Below are 13,327 nucleotides of genomic sequence, written 5' to 3'. Positions count from 1 at the left end.
CAGTGGCAATATGATATTTTCTGTTTTATTATCTACCCCTTCCTAATGATTCCCAATACTCTGTTAGCTTTTATGACTGCCGCTGCACATTGATTGGATGTTTTCAGAGAACTAGCCACAATGACTCCAAGATCTCTTTCTTGAGTGATAACAACTAATTTAGACCCCATAATTTTATATGTATAGTTGGGATTATGTTTTCCAATGTGCACTACTTTGCATTTATCAACACTGAATTTCATCTGCCATTTTGTTGCCAAGTCACCCAGTTTTGTGAAATTCCTTTGTAACTCTTCACAGTCTGTTTTGGATTTCGCTATCTTGAGTAATTTAGTATCATCTGCAAACTTTGTCACCTCACTGTTTACCCCTTTTTCCATTTCATTTATGAATACGTTGAACAGCACTGGTGCCAGTACAGACCCCTGGGGACACCACTCTTTACCTCTTTCCATTCTGAAAACTGACTGTTTATTCCACCCTTTGTTTCCTGTCTTTTAACCAGTTACTGATCCAGGAGAGGACCTTTCCTCTTATCCTATGACTGCTTATTTGCTTAAGAGTCTTTGGTGAGAACCTTGTCAAAGATCTTCTGAAAAAGCTAAGAACACTTTATCCATTGTATCACCCTTGTCCACATGATTGTCGACCACTTAAAAGAATTCTAGTAGATTGGTGAGGCATGATATCCCTTTACAAAAAACATGTTACAATAAATCATGTTCATCTATGTGTCTGATAATTCTGTTCTTTACTATAGTTTCAACCAATTTTCCTAGTACTGAAGTTAGACTTGTCAGCCACTGAATTGCCGGGATCGCCTTTGGAGCCTTTTTAAAACTTGGTGTCACATTAGCTATCCTCCAGTCATCTGTCACAGAAGCTGATTTAAATTATAGGCTACATACCACAGTTAGTAGTTCTGCAATTTCACATTTGAGTTCCTTCAGAACTCTTGGGTGGATACCATCCAGTCCTGGTGATTTATTACTTTTTAATTTATCAGGTTATTCCAAAACCTACTGTAATTACACCTCATTAGATTAATGTAACTTTGTCTTATCTTGCCTTTCTGACATCCATGCTGCCCCCTCTATTCACTACAAAATGCTGCCAATTTGATCATACTCCTTGCCTGACAATTTGACCATGTAATCGTCCTCTTTGAATTCCTCCTCTGATTCCCTCTTCCACAGTATTAAATTCATCCTTCTCTTTCTTCAAGGCCCTGTGTAACTCATGCCTCTCTAGCCACACTTGTAATTTATCATGTCAGCCTCAACATCTTCACTCTATCAGTGATGCCTTGGTGCTCCCACAAACATTTCCATGTCTTCTTCCACTCCACTGTCCCATGCCTTTTCTGAACTGGTTTACGAAACTGCTGCTCTTGTTTTTATTCTCTGAAGATCTAATTCCAGCATAAGACTCACAAAAAATTAACCAGTGGATTAAACCTAGGGTGTGGTATTTGGGTATAATCTATCTGACAAAACAATTCATTGTGTTTATAAATTATATTACCTAAGATGGCCAGCTATCACTATGACCAATCTTTCCTTTATCTTATGACTATTTGTGTGTTTATTTTGTATTGTTGGTTATAAACACCTCAAGCAAGGAATATGTCTGTTATGACTGAAAAATGCCATTATGGGTGCAACCAGAAACAAACAACAGTTATTATCAGTAACAATATCCATGTAAATATCTAAATCCTCATAAAATCTTTTACTGATGTCTTACCTCAATGCAGTCTATAGGCTAATTATAAACTCTGTAAGAAAAGTATTTCCTTGTATTAGTTCCAAATGGGTTGCTTTCAGTTTCTTTGGGAGATGTTAAAACAGGATAATTGCCATTCTGGGGTGGGATGAAGAAGAACATGACTTTAAATGTTTCATTCAAATACGCTGAAAATTAGTTTGTATGAGAAATGTATACAAAAATATCCAGTGGAATATCTACTAAACATGAACAAAGCACTAATCAATATATGAATGGAGACAATCTTGTACTGATATGGGGAAAGACTAGTGGCAGCATAAATATTTTATAACTTTGATTTCTGTGATTCATTTACTTGATGTCATGATAGGAACTATTCTGACAACCTAAAGGTGCTGAATTCTTTCCCTAGGGGCAGTAGAGAAATACTTTCTATTATGGTAAAATCAATGGTAACTGTATGTCAAAACTGGTAGGGCACAATAGCCCTCGAAGGACTGCTCAGCTGCATGTGTACTTATCAGTTAAAGGTGCTCTTGAATGTTCTGTTTTTTCGTTCCTGCTGTTTGTTTGGATACCCCTAGAGGAATAGACACTCTATAACCAGTGAAGGCTTGGATGTCACAAGTGGCTCTTTAACATGTCTTCCATGGCTCTTTGCAGCACATGATATTAAAACACTGTGATTTAATTATTAACTAATCAGGATGCTTTTATTAGGTCATTAACCAGTTGCATAATAGGTCAGTCATTTTGCAGTGGGAATTATATATATAGATGTAGTAAGTGAAACAATTAATTCACACTACCTGTGGCTCTTTTGGGTAAAATTGATCACTAATTTGGCCTTTGAACCATGGAAGTCTGCGTATCACTGCTCTGTAACACTTTGGTAGCTGTTGCCACAAGATCCTTCCCTCTGCTTGATCAAGTGTTGTGCTGTAAAACCCACAGCTGTGAAAAGCACATGGAATTTGAATGATACATTTATTCTATTTTCTCTTAGTGAGGCAATTCCCAAGAGGCAAACTCATGACTAGAGAAAGAACTCATATCCCAGTATATTCCTGTATCAATTTCAGTTCCCTTTGTATATGAATGAATACAAAAGCTATCCAAACAAGCTCAACCAAGGTAACTTCTCAGTTATCTAGCACAGGAAAAAGACAAAACAACTGTTGACCTTTCCTTTAAGTTCCTTGGATGATGTAATTTTAAAGATGCATTAGCTTTTTGTACAGTGTTTGATTTCTTTTCTACGATCTGAAACAAATCTCTGACTAATGGATTAGCCCACATACTAGCAAGTGTCTCTAAAGTACACAGCCTTATTTCAGTGCCTAAATAATATATTTTTTCTATTAAAAAAAGAGATTGGTCACCAATGTTGTTTGATGCCAGCAGTTGGTATTTTCCAGTTTCCATTATTAAGGTAAGCTGAATTAATCTTTAAAGAGACCGACCTTGAATTTTTTAAACATAGGCTTTGAAACAGGAAAGACAGTCACACATGTTTAATTTTACACACTGTACGTAAGTAGTCCCATTGCAGTAAATAGGAATACTCACACTGCACGAAGGTAAGCATATGCCTAAGTCTTACAGAATCAAGACCTGAGGCAATTAAAAAATGTTGTGAAGATCAGTAGGGGGAAAAACGTGTGTGTAAATTACTCTTTTCAGGGATTCATCAAACTGTTGTCTCATGCAGAAACGATTCCCATTCCGCACTGTGAACAATGTACTGTCAACCCAAACAACTGACAATATGGCAGAAACAAACCAATAACTGTAGCTTAAAAAGTTTAAATCATGCCATGCTACATGGCAGGAAAATCAGTCATTAACCTGGTCACAGTTTAATCAGAAAGCTGCTGAAAAATATATACCCTTCTTGATAAATGTAATATTCACCTCTCTCTCTCTCTCCTCCCCCTCTCCCCCACACATGTGGAATGATATTTTGCACTGATAATCTCCTGGTGCCCCAGTGACAGGCAGTCTTATGAATACCTCAAAAGAATATTGTGAGGCATAATGAAAATCTGGAAAAAACGCTTTGAGATCCTTGGATAAAGAGTATACTATAAGTGCATTGTGCTATTGTATTAAACCAGCTATACAATATCATCACTGAAAATAATGAAGATATAAACTTTGGGATGGGGTCAGTTCAAAGCCATAAATAACTACTCATGAATTCCCGCATGATCGGTGTCTTAATCAAAAGGGAATAGTATTCACTGTTCATTCCTTTTTTCTCTCATCCTACCAATAGGAATTGTCAGAGATATACAGTGTTATAGTTACACTTAGCAGGAAGCAAAGAAGTGCCAGTCTAAACTGGTATAATAGGTCCCCAGCATGGACCTTTTCCACAGTGGGTGAGGCTTCCAGCATGAGAGAGACTTAGAAGATGAAATGGGAAGATAGATGCAAGGAGAAGAAGTGGAACTTCCCCTCATTTGGAGGGTGGGTGGGATGTCTGATAGGAGAAGAGAGGGCTAAGTCTAAAGCAATCATCAATTAGGTCTCATCTCCCATCCTACCATGAGACAGCAAAGTACATATAATGCCTATAGCTAACATTTGGGTTAGGCTTTTTTTTTAAAACTCTACCATTTTTATCAGGGACATAGGGGGCAACTTTAACTGCTTTTCCTAGTTTTTCCAAGAGTTTTCCCTGTCACTTGCAGGAAAGGTACAGTGAACATAAAAAGGTGTTTATACACATGCAAGCTCAACTCCATCTTAAAGTTGTGTGTGTGTGGATTACAAAAAAGCCCTCATGATTGTGAAGATAACTTTCCAAACCTGAACTAAGGGCTGCTGTTCACTGCATTGTTAGGAATAACTCAAATTTTGTTGGTAACAGTGCTGCAACAGTAATAGTAACGGTAACAGTAACGGTAACAGTAACAGTGATGCAGCAATTTGAGTTACAACAACTCCTCAACTGCTAATCCTATCACTCAGTGAAGCTGGAGTGTTGTTTTATAGTGTGGTCACTCTGGATACATCTACATTGCACACTAAGCCCCAGGTTTGAGCCCAAGTGCCCCTTCCATCTACACACAAATCAGTCTGACTTGGGTCTGCAAGAACTCAGGTCCTAGGACTTTACTAGGGGAGGGGTCAGAGCCCAAGTCCTGCTGTGACTCGGGTCCACGCACTGTCATTTTGCAGTGTGGATGCAGGCCAAGCTGCTGACCTGAGTCAGAAGGTTTGTTATGCAGTATCAATACGTTACCATGGCTGTGAGACCTGGGTCTAACAAATGTAAATCCATCTTTACCTTCCAGTGTGGATGCTCAAGCACGGGCGTGGAAACACTGAGTCTACAGACCTGAACTTAGTGTGCAGAGTAGATGTATCCTTTGACTCCTCATTTGAGCTAGACTAGCTTGAAATGGAGGAACTAGAGTGTACTAATTTGAGCTAGCTGTTGCAGTGAAGATAACCCATAAGTGTAATCGGTTCAGTGTGGTATTCCTTAGCCTGCAAACTTCTTGGGGAAAAAAATGGCTCTGAGAGGTGTGAACTCCCCACTTCCCCTTCACTGAGTTATGCTTCGGGTAAAAGTCTGTCTGGGAGGAGCACTGGGGACTATGACAGGGACTGGAGCTGCTGAGACTGCTGGAGGAGCAGACACTGAGGCAGATGCTGGCATGTTTGAAGGGTGAAAAGTCTCAAACTAGCTAAGAGGAAGCTCTCCCAGAGCATTTGAGGGGAGCAATATTGGGCACCCCAGTCTCACAGCCCTGAGAGATGAGAGAGGAGAGATTTCTTGGAATGCAGTCTGCTGCTTCAGTCCCCCAGCCCTATCCCCACCAGGCAGAATCTCTGCTAGAGGCAGGTTACTTACTAGTAGAGACTATTTGTGCTGCTCAGTCTTTACACTTTCCTGCTTTCTCCCTGCCATTGTTGTTCAGCTCTGGACCTAGAAGGGAAGGAAGAGGTAAAATTAGGGATAAAATAAGCAGACAAGAGACAGACTGCATTACATTAAATCTGGAGGGAAGCAGGCAGACCCCAGCCTCAGGGACCTTTTATACAGGGTGTGATTGACACATCCTTCCTTGTAGATGGAATCAATGCTGTATGTACTTGACTGGCCCAGACAGTGGAGTGGTAGGGTGGGAAAAACAGGTAGATGCACAAACACATACTATTTATTAATTTACACTTTTGTACAGTTCATCCCTTCCTGGGCATTTGAAACATTTAACAAATATTAATTAAACCTCACACTCCTAAATAACAAAGTGAGTGAGTTTTATGTGGGACTCAGAGGACTCCTCTGTCACCAGATGTCATGCTGGGTAGATTGAGGGGGGAGAGGGAGCATTTGCTATATTGTTTGACATCAGTATGTCAAATTCATAATAATTCATGTGAGATATGCCATGTCAGGTACTGTTAGAAAAGTTGTAATGTACTAAGTAAGATGATAATACTTATGTTCATGTGTAATATGTGAAATGAAAGTTATAGATATATTTGATATATCTGGATTTCAAATTGTGCTGTCTGGGTAACAACTCAGGCAGGATGGATACAAAACAATAGCCTGCTTGATGGCCCATCAAAACTTTAACAGATGCAAGGGCCCCAGGAAGAAACTAAAGGCATACCCAATGAGTCACCAGAACTTGCCCATGTGACTCTGGACTCCATTTTGATTCCTGTAAACTTCCACAAGACAGCATGGCCAGGGCCAGGGAGTATATAAGGCGATGGCCTGGGAAACTATTTTGTCTTTGTTCCTGTTCAGCTACAGACACATACCTACCTCTGGATCAATTCATTTTGCAACTGAACCGAAGGACTAAGATCCATCCAGGTACTGGATGTATACCAGAGGAACTGTACAAGCCTGCAACTACACAATTCTCCCAGAAACTGGATGTATATGGACTTTCAATCGTTTGTATGTATCTGATTTGCTTTGACACTTTAACATTTCTCTTATGGTTTCTTTCTTTCTTTTTGCAATAAACCTTTAGTTTTAGTTATTGAAGGATTGGTTGGCAGCATGGTATTTTGGGTAAGATCCAAACTTATATTGATTTGGTACTGTGGCTGACCCTTTGGGGTCAGAGGGAACCTTTTTAGTAAAGAGCATAGAGTTTAAACAACTGGTCTCTTTACTGGACCTAGTGCTGATTGGGAGCCAGAGGCTGAAATGCAGTAAAGGGGGCTGTGGGTATTAGTGGATTGGCTTCTTGATAACCGGTTTGGGGAAATCAGAAACACAGTGTGAGGCTGGTTGGGAAGTCTGACTTCAGTGTCATCCACCAGAGGTGGGAGAATCTGCTCTCCTTTTACAGCCTGCCCTGACCTTGGCATTATCAGGTAGCTGCCCTGGGCACCAGACTGGTCACACCAGAGATCCCAATAGAAACTAAAGACCCCCTTGTCTAGGATCCATGGACCTACCTGTGAATGTCACTCGCTCCACTCACTACTATGCTGCCTCCTCACAGGAGCTCTGGGGATTTGCTCTTTCCAGTACTGCCCCCGGCTCTGACAGTCTCTCCACCCATTGTCTTCTCTCACCCTGCAGCCCCTCGTGCTCCAGGAGCTGCAGCTTCCTTTTTGTGACTTGGCCCATTGGCCAGGTCACTCTACGCGATTCCCTATTCTGGGATATCAGAGTCTTTCCTCACAAATGGACTCAGACAGTCTTCTTATTCAGTGCCCAGCCAGTGCCACTTCCCCAGGGCCTGCCCTCTACTACAAGTTCCAGCTCAGGGTCCCTCTGATCAGTGGCCAATGTCTGCACTATCCCAGACCTTGCTGCTCTTCCCCTGAGCCTTTCCTACCTTTCTGGCTTCCCCCCCATACTCGGTTTGCTAGCCCAAACTTGCTAGCCTCTTTCCAGGGGATAACTGTAGACTAACCTCTATAGTCTCAAACTCACCTCCCAGGGAATTACTGCCAACTACTGCCCTGCCGCCCCCACTCTTATCACCTTCCTGCTTTTACAAGCCCAGCCCAGCTCATTCCTCCTCAGCTGGACTCCCTTATTCAGTCAAGGGGTTACTTAACCACCTGACTCCCCTCAGCGGTGGCCTGTCTGGTTAATTGGCCCTGAACACTGCATCTTACAGAGTTGCCATTTTACAGGCCTGGTCTATACTTAAAAGTTAGGTCAACCTAACTACTTCATTCAGGGGTGTGACAAATCCACACCACTGAGTGACGTAGTCAATGCCAGCTTTACATATTCTGCTGCCCTAGGCAAAATAAAAACGTTTGGCCCTCCCCAAGTGGAAAAATTTGAATTCTGTCATTCACCACAAAATTGACAAGAAAGCTGGGGGCAGCTGGAGCCTGGCTCTCAAAGGGGACACAGATGCTGCCCACTGCCAGCGGGGACACAGGCGGCTGCTGCCCTCTTCCTGGGATGTTGCGGCTGCCGCCAGGCTTCTGCCTGTGCACTGGGCCTGGGGTGAGAGAAGGGCGGCTGCCCCAGAGTCCCGGCTACACACTGGGACCAGGCAGGAGAAGGGTGGCTGCAGCAGCTTCCCTTTACGTTTCGCCGCCCTAGGCAATTGCCTACTTTTCCTACCGCTAAGGCTGGGCCCGGACGTAGTTAAGTCAACCTAACCCCTGGTGTAGACAATGCTAGATCAATGGAAGAATTCTTCCATTGACCAAGCTACTGTGTCTTGGGGAGGTGGAGTACCTACACTGATAAGAGAACCCCTCCCATCATCACAGCAGTGCCATTGTACTGCTTCAAGTGCAGACAAGCCCACAGAGGGGTAAATCAAGATGGAAAGTCGCCCGTCTAATGTCACACTGAGTAAGTGACTTGGGGTCTCATCTCATGCTTATTAAGTTAGTGGGCATCTTTCCTTTTACTTCAATGGGCTTTGGATCAGGCCCAGTCCGGAATACAACCCTAAACTTCTAATTATTAGAATGCATACTCTAAGCATTAGACAATCTCACCCCATCGTTTAAGACAAGACTGTGTGCCAAGGACACAGCCTATAGTAGAAACTGCACCACTCAGGAAGCCACGTTTCTCTGCTACTCCCGTTCTCCCTAATTTATGGTAGCCTATACCGGCAGCAAATTGCAACCCCTCTCCTCCGTGTTTCAGCTTATTTCAACTGGCTGATATATTGAGGGGGCAAAGATAAGTCGCCAGCCATTCCCTGTCCACCTGCTCACAATGGGGAAAGTTACAGTGCCCTGTAACTCTGCATATCTGGATATAAAGTACCGGTGGCCTGTGTGCCTCCTGCATAAGGGGGAAGGGAAAATCTTACTCCTCTTACAACACTGTGTAGTCTTAGTTAAAGCTATTGTGTTGCCTTTTCTTTTAAAAAAAAACACACAGAGGTGTTTGATACTATCTTGACCCAAAAGACTTTTGTCTTTGAATAAATCAAGAAATTGGCTCTCCATGCCTGAAGAGAAGTAAGGAAGTGATAGCCCAGTCATTGAAACCCCTGTGCTTATTACAAAAATGCTTTGAAAACATCACTGTTCCTATCAGCACCCAAAAATGCTTTTCAGTTCATTTGTGAAAAGCCCTTATTGTTCATTCTTAGTGGTGTTTAATATTTCCACTCTAATTTTCCTCAGCAAAAATGTACCAAACAGCAGAGATTCTGCTGTCTATGGAACTGGGATCCAGTGATCTGACATATCTGTTCAATCTATTGATTTTTCAAGCTCTATGGAGTGTTTGAGTTAGATTAGAATAGCTATAAATATTTTGATTTTATCTCTAGTCTAAACTTGTATAGGTTGCCCCAAATATAAATGCAAGATCCTAAGAGACTGAGATCTACAAGATGCACATATTTGCTCACCTCCTATAAAAACAGAAGGCTCTTTTTTCTTATACAAAATTACTTGCTACTCTGTAAAAATATGTATTTTACTACTACAATAGGAGCTGTGACTCATTGTTACTAGCAAGGGTTTGGAGTTCAGTCACGTATGCAGACCTGTGAGTAAGCACACTGTTGGTAGCAAACGGGAAGAGAGCAGATAACAGTGCCATTCCAGAGGGATTACACAGAAGCCTCTACAGATTGTGGGCCAGATTCTCTGCTAGGGTAAATAAGAGCAGCTCCATTGAAGTCAATAGAGCTATGCAGATTTACAGCAACTGAGGATCTGGCTTGCAATAATAAATGACTGAAGAGATGACAGTTTCTCTGAAAAAAAGATGATGCAAGGAACAAAACACAGTTAATGTGGATTCATGAATGATTGCTTAAAGGTCGGAGGGTAAAATTAAATACCACAGACTGAAACTGGGAAAGGAGGAGGCAACACAACAAACAGAAAAAGATTACTGTCAATCAAGAGGTGCAGAGAAAGAATGATTACAGCAGCAAATAAGAAGATGAATTGATGCCAGCTGAAGGGCGTAAGGAGAATACGAATGTAATTCACAGATAAAGCAAGGGAAACATACTACAGTGACAATAAATTCATTAATCAAGGCCCCATTGTGTAATGTTCTGAGCACCTCAGACACAGCAGTGAAAGCCCTCAACTTCCACTGGCTTTGCTGCAGTTCAATGGAAGTGAAGGTGCTGAGGACTGTGCCCTATGTGCCAGATTTTTATTGGAGTCTGTTGACATTTTTTGTCGAAAAAGGTCTCTTGAGGAAAAATAGCTTTTTCATAGAAAGGATTTTTTTTTTGACTGTAAGTGTCCATTTTCCTTAACCTTTCAGTATTTTGACGAAAACACAAAGAACTAAGAAAAATATCAAGAAAAACTCAAAGGTGTTATGCTGAATTTTCTTTGACCAACTCTGATTCTGATACCCTTTACATTGATTATAACTCCCAACTCCAAGTGGTGCAACTGAAGTCAATGGAAGAAAAGAAATCAATGACTTAAAATGGCTGAGATAGTAAATTTCTTTTCAAAATCTGGGTTTACCACAAATTGACATAATCGGCAATCCCTCAGATTTCAGGAATGATTGTCTTTCATAAAATGATAGCCAGTCGTTACGGTGAATCCATAGGTGGCTAATGAGACTGATCCAGGATCCACAGATTTATCACAGTTGGGGCAGACATTTCCAGGTAGAAGGGGTGAATCTGGAAGGTTGAGTCAAGCTGCGGTGCATTCTTTCCTCCTTTCCCGATTCTCCATTTCCTGTTGTCTTCGTTGGATCTCAAAATACTGGGATCCTTGCCATAAGGTCCTTTTCCATTTTGATTGGTTGAGGGCTTGGGTTTCTATGAGTTTATATCAATATTGAATTTCTTCATATTAGTTTTGGGGATATCTGTGAATGGCATTTTTTGCCCATCCCTCATTTGTTGGCCATGACTCAGTTGTGAGAACATGACTCATAGACTTTAAGATCAGAAGGGACCATCGTGACAATCTAGTCTGACCTCCTGCACATTGCGGGCTACAAAACGTCATCCACTCACTCCTAAAATAGATCTCTAACCTCTGGCTGAGTTACTGAAGTCCTCACATCATGATTTAAAGACTTCAAATTACAGAGAATTCACCATTTACACTAGTTTAAATCTGCAAGTGACCTGTGCCCCATGCTGCGGAGGAAGGCAAAAAAACCAAACAAACCAGGGTCTCTGCCAGTCTGAACCAAAGGAAAATTCCTTCCCAGCCCTAAATATGGCAAGCAGTTAGATCCTGAGCATATGGGCAAGTCCAACCAAGCAGATACCTGGGAAAGAATTTTTTGTAGTAACTCAGAGCCCTCCCTATCTAGTGTCACATCTCCAGCGATTGGAGATTTTTGATGCTGGCAGTCATCGATGAGCCACATGCCATCGTAGGCAGTGTCATCATATCATCTCCTCCATACACTTCAGGAGTTGATTGTTTGACATTCAAAGAACATGACCAGCCCAACAGAATTGGTGGCAGATGATCATAGTTTCAATGCTGGAGGTTTTGGCTTGGGGTAGAACACTGATGTTGGTGCGTTGGCCATCCCACTTGATTCAGAAGATCTTGTGGAGGCACCATTGGTGGTATTCAAAAACCATGAGCTGTCTACTGCATGTGACCCAGGTTTTGGCACCATGCAGCAGAATGTGGATAACAATGACCCGAGGAGCTTGGTTTGATTCTTGATGTCATAATCTTCAAAGACATATTTTCTCAAGAATCTGAAAAATGCACAGGCACATTGGAGGTGGTTTCCAATTTCCTTGTCAATGTCAGCTTTCTGTGACAGATGGCTGTCAAGATGGAGGAAATGCTTGACGTTCTCCAGGGTGTCTATCAATCTGAATGATGGGAGCAGGATCCGGGTGATTTGGAGCCTGTTAGTGGAGTACTTTAGTTTTCTTGGTGTTGAGTGTGAGGCTGAGTTGGTTGTAGGCCTCAGAAAAAATGTCAACTCTTTTTTGAAAATGCTCAAGAGTGTAAGAAATTCACAGTCTGTTGCTGGGAAATAATATTGACCTTCTAAAAACAGCAAATGCTAAAAAAAAAGTAGGGAAAGGGAATAGTATAGCATACATGAAAAACATGACCACATACAGTGCGGCGTCTCCAGTGGGCATAATTCTTTGAATGTTAAAAGAATAAGCCACTGAACTAGTGTGTCATTGTCAATAGTTTTACTGACATTAAAAGTTTCCCAAAGTTAATATAGCAAGTGTCAGTGTCTGTTACCCTTTTCACATTGGCAATGGGGTTTACAGTGTACCTTTCCATATTATTCGCCAATTCTGATTCAGTGACAGGCTGCCACAAATTATAAGGCAGTTGCTGCAGTCTCTTTCTCTGCATCAAGGTTATGTACACTTTTATTTTTCACTTTTGAGTTTAAAATTTTTTGACTTTCTCATACTTCATATTTTGAAAAATGAAGTGGGAAATGTCCCTCAAATTCAACACCCCCCCCCGAAACGCTGATTACAAAGTCAGACCTTAAGGGATTTTCATTGTCCCCTCTCTCTCAGTTTCTGTTTCTTCCACTGAGATCACTTATTCTTTGATATACTTTTTAAAAATCCGCCTGCTGTTTTCACATGTTGATGCCTAATAGATCGAAACTTCTGAGCAATGATCTTGCTGGTTTTGCTGTTTTGATCTTGCTGGTACTTGCTGGTTTTGCTGTTTGTTCCCATTAGGCTGTATGCTTTTTTTTTTATCATGTGTTCTAGTGTCAAGAGCACTGTAAGGTTGCTTGAATTAGGAATATAAATACTGGTTTTGTTTTGACTTTGTTATAATGTAGTATAAGAGTGCAGCATTTGTATCAGATTTCTACTTTTGGCCTAGTCTCTCAGACTTTGTGATAAGAGGAGTGTACATTGTTTTGATTTTCAATACTCTTGGAAGCTGAGTATTTTTTTTAATTAAAAAAAAGTTGTCCTGGTTCTGCTCCTCAGCTCTTGCTGAAAGCGTTTGTGTGTATGTATCTAGAACTTGTCTGCATGTGGAGGTTTTCTAGTCATTTTTAATCCTATTCAGTATAATATACAACTGTATTTGTACCCCAGATTTTACTCCCACATGGTAAAGTGGGCTGAATTAGAGTGAATAATTTTGGCAATCATTTGATCAGGAGTTTACATACGTTAAGTTGTGCTTAATTTTTTTTATTGGAGGAAAAGTCTTG

General features: G+C 41.2%; 1 long non-coding RNA gene across 1 annotated transcript in view; it reads right to left on the bottom strand.

The window, feature by feature from the left end:
* The window catches only part of LOC137162834 (uncharacterized), a 65,349-nt gene that overhangs the window by 14,853 nt on the left and 37,169 nt on the right, over positions 1 to 13,327 (bottom strand). The window contains exon 2 of the long non-coding RNA XR_010922517.1: positions 5,594 to 5,668. This is a non-coding gene — a long non-coding RNA (uncharacterized lncRNA). The remainder of the gene's footprint in view (positions 1 to 5,593; positions 5,669 to 13,327) is intronic.

Source organism: Emydura macquarii, unplaced genomic scaffold (genome assembly GCF_026122565.2).
Source record: "Emydura macquarii macquarii isolate MOO-44397 ecotype Brisbane River unplaced genomic scaffold, CSIRO-AGI_Emac_v2 contig_2473, whole genome shotgun sequence".
Lineage (NCBI taxonomy): Eukaryota > Metazoa > Chordata > Testudines > Chelidae > Emydura > Emydura macquarii.
This window is presented reverse-complemented; position numbering and strand designations above follow the sequence as displayed.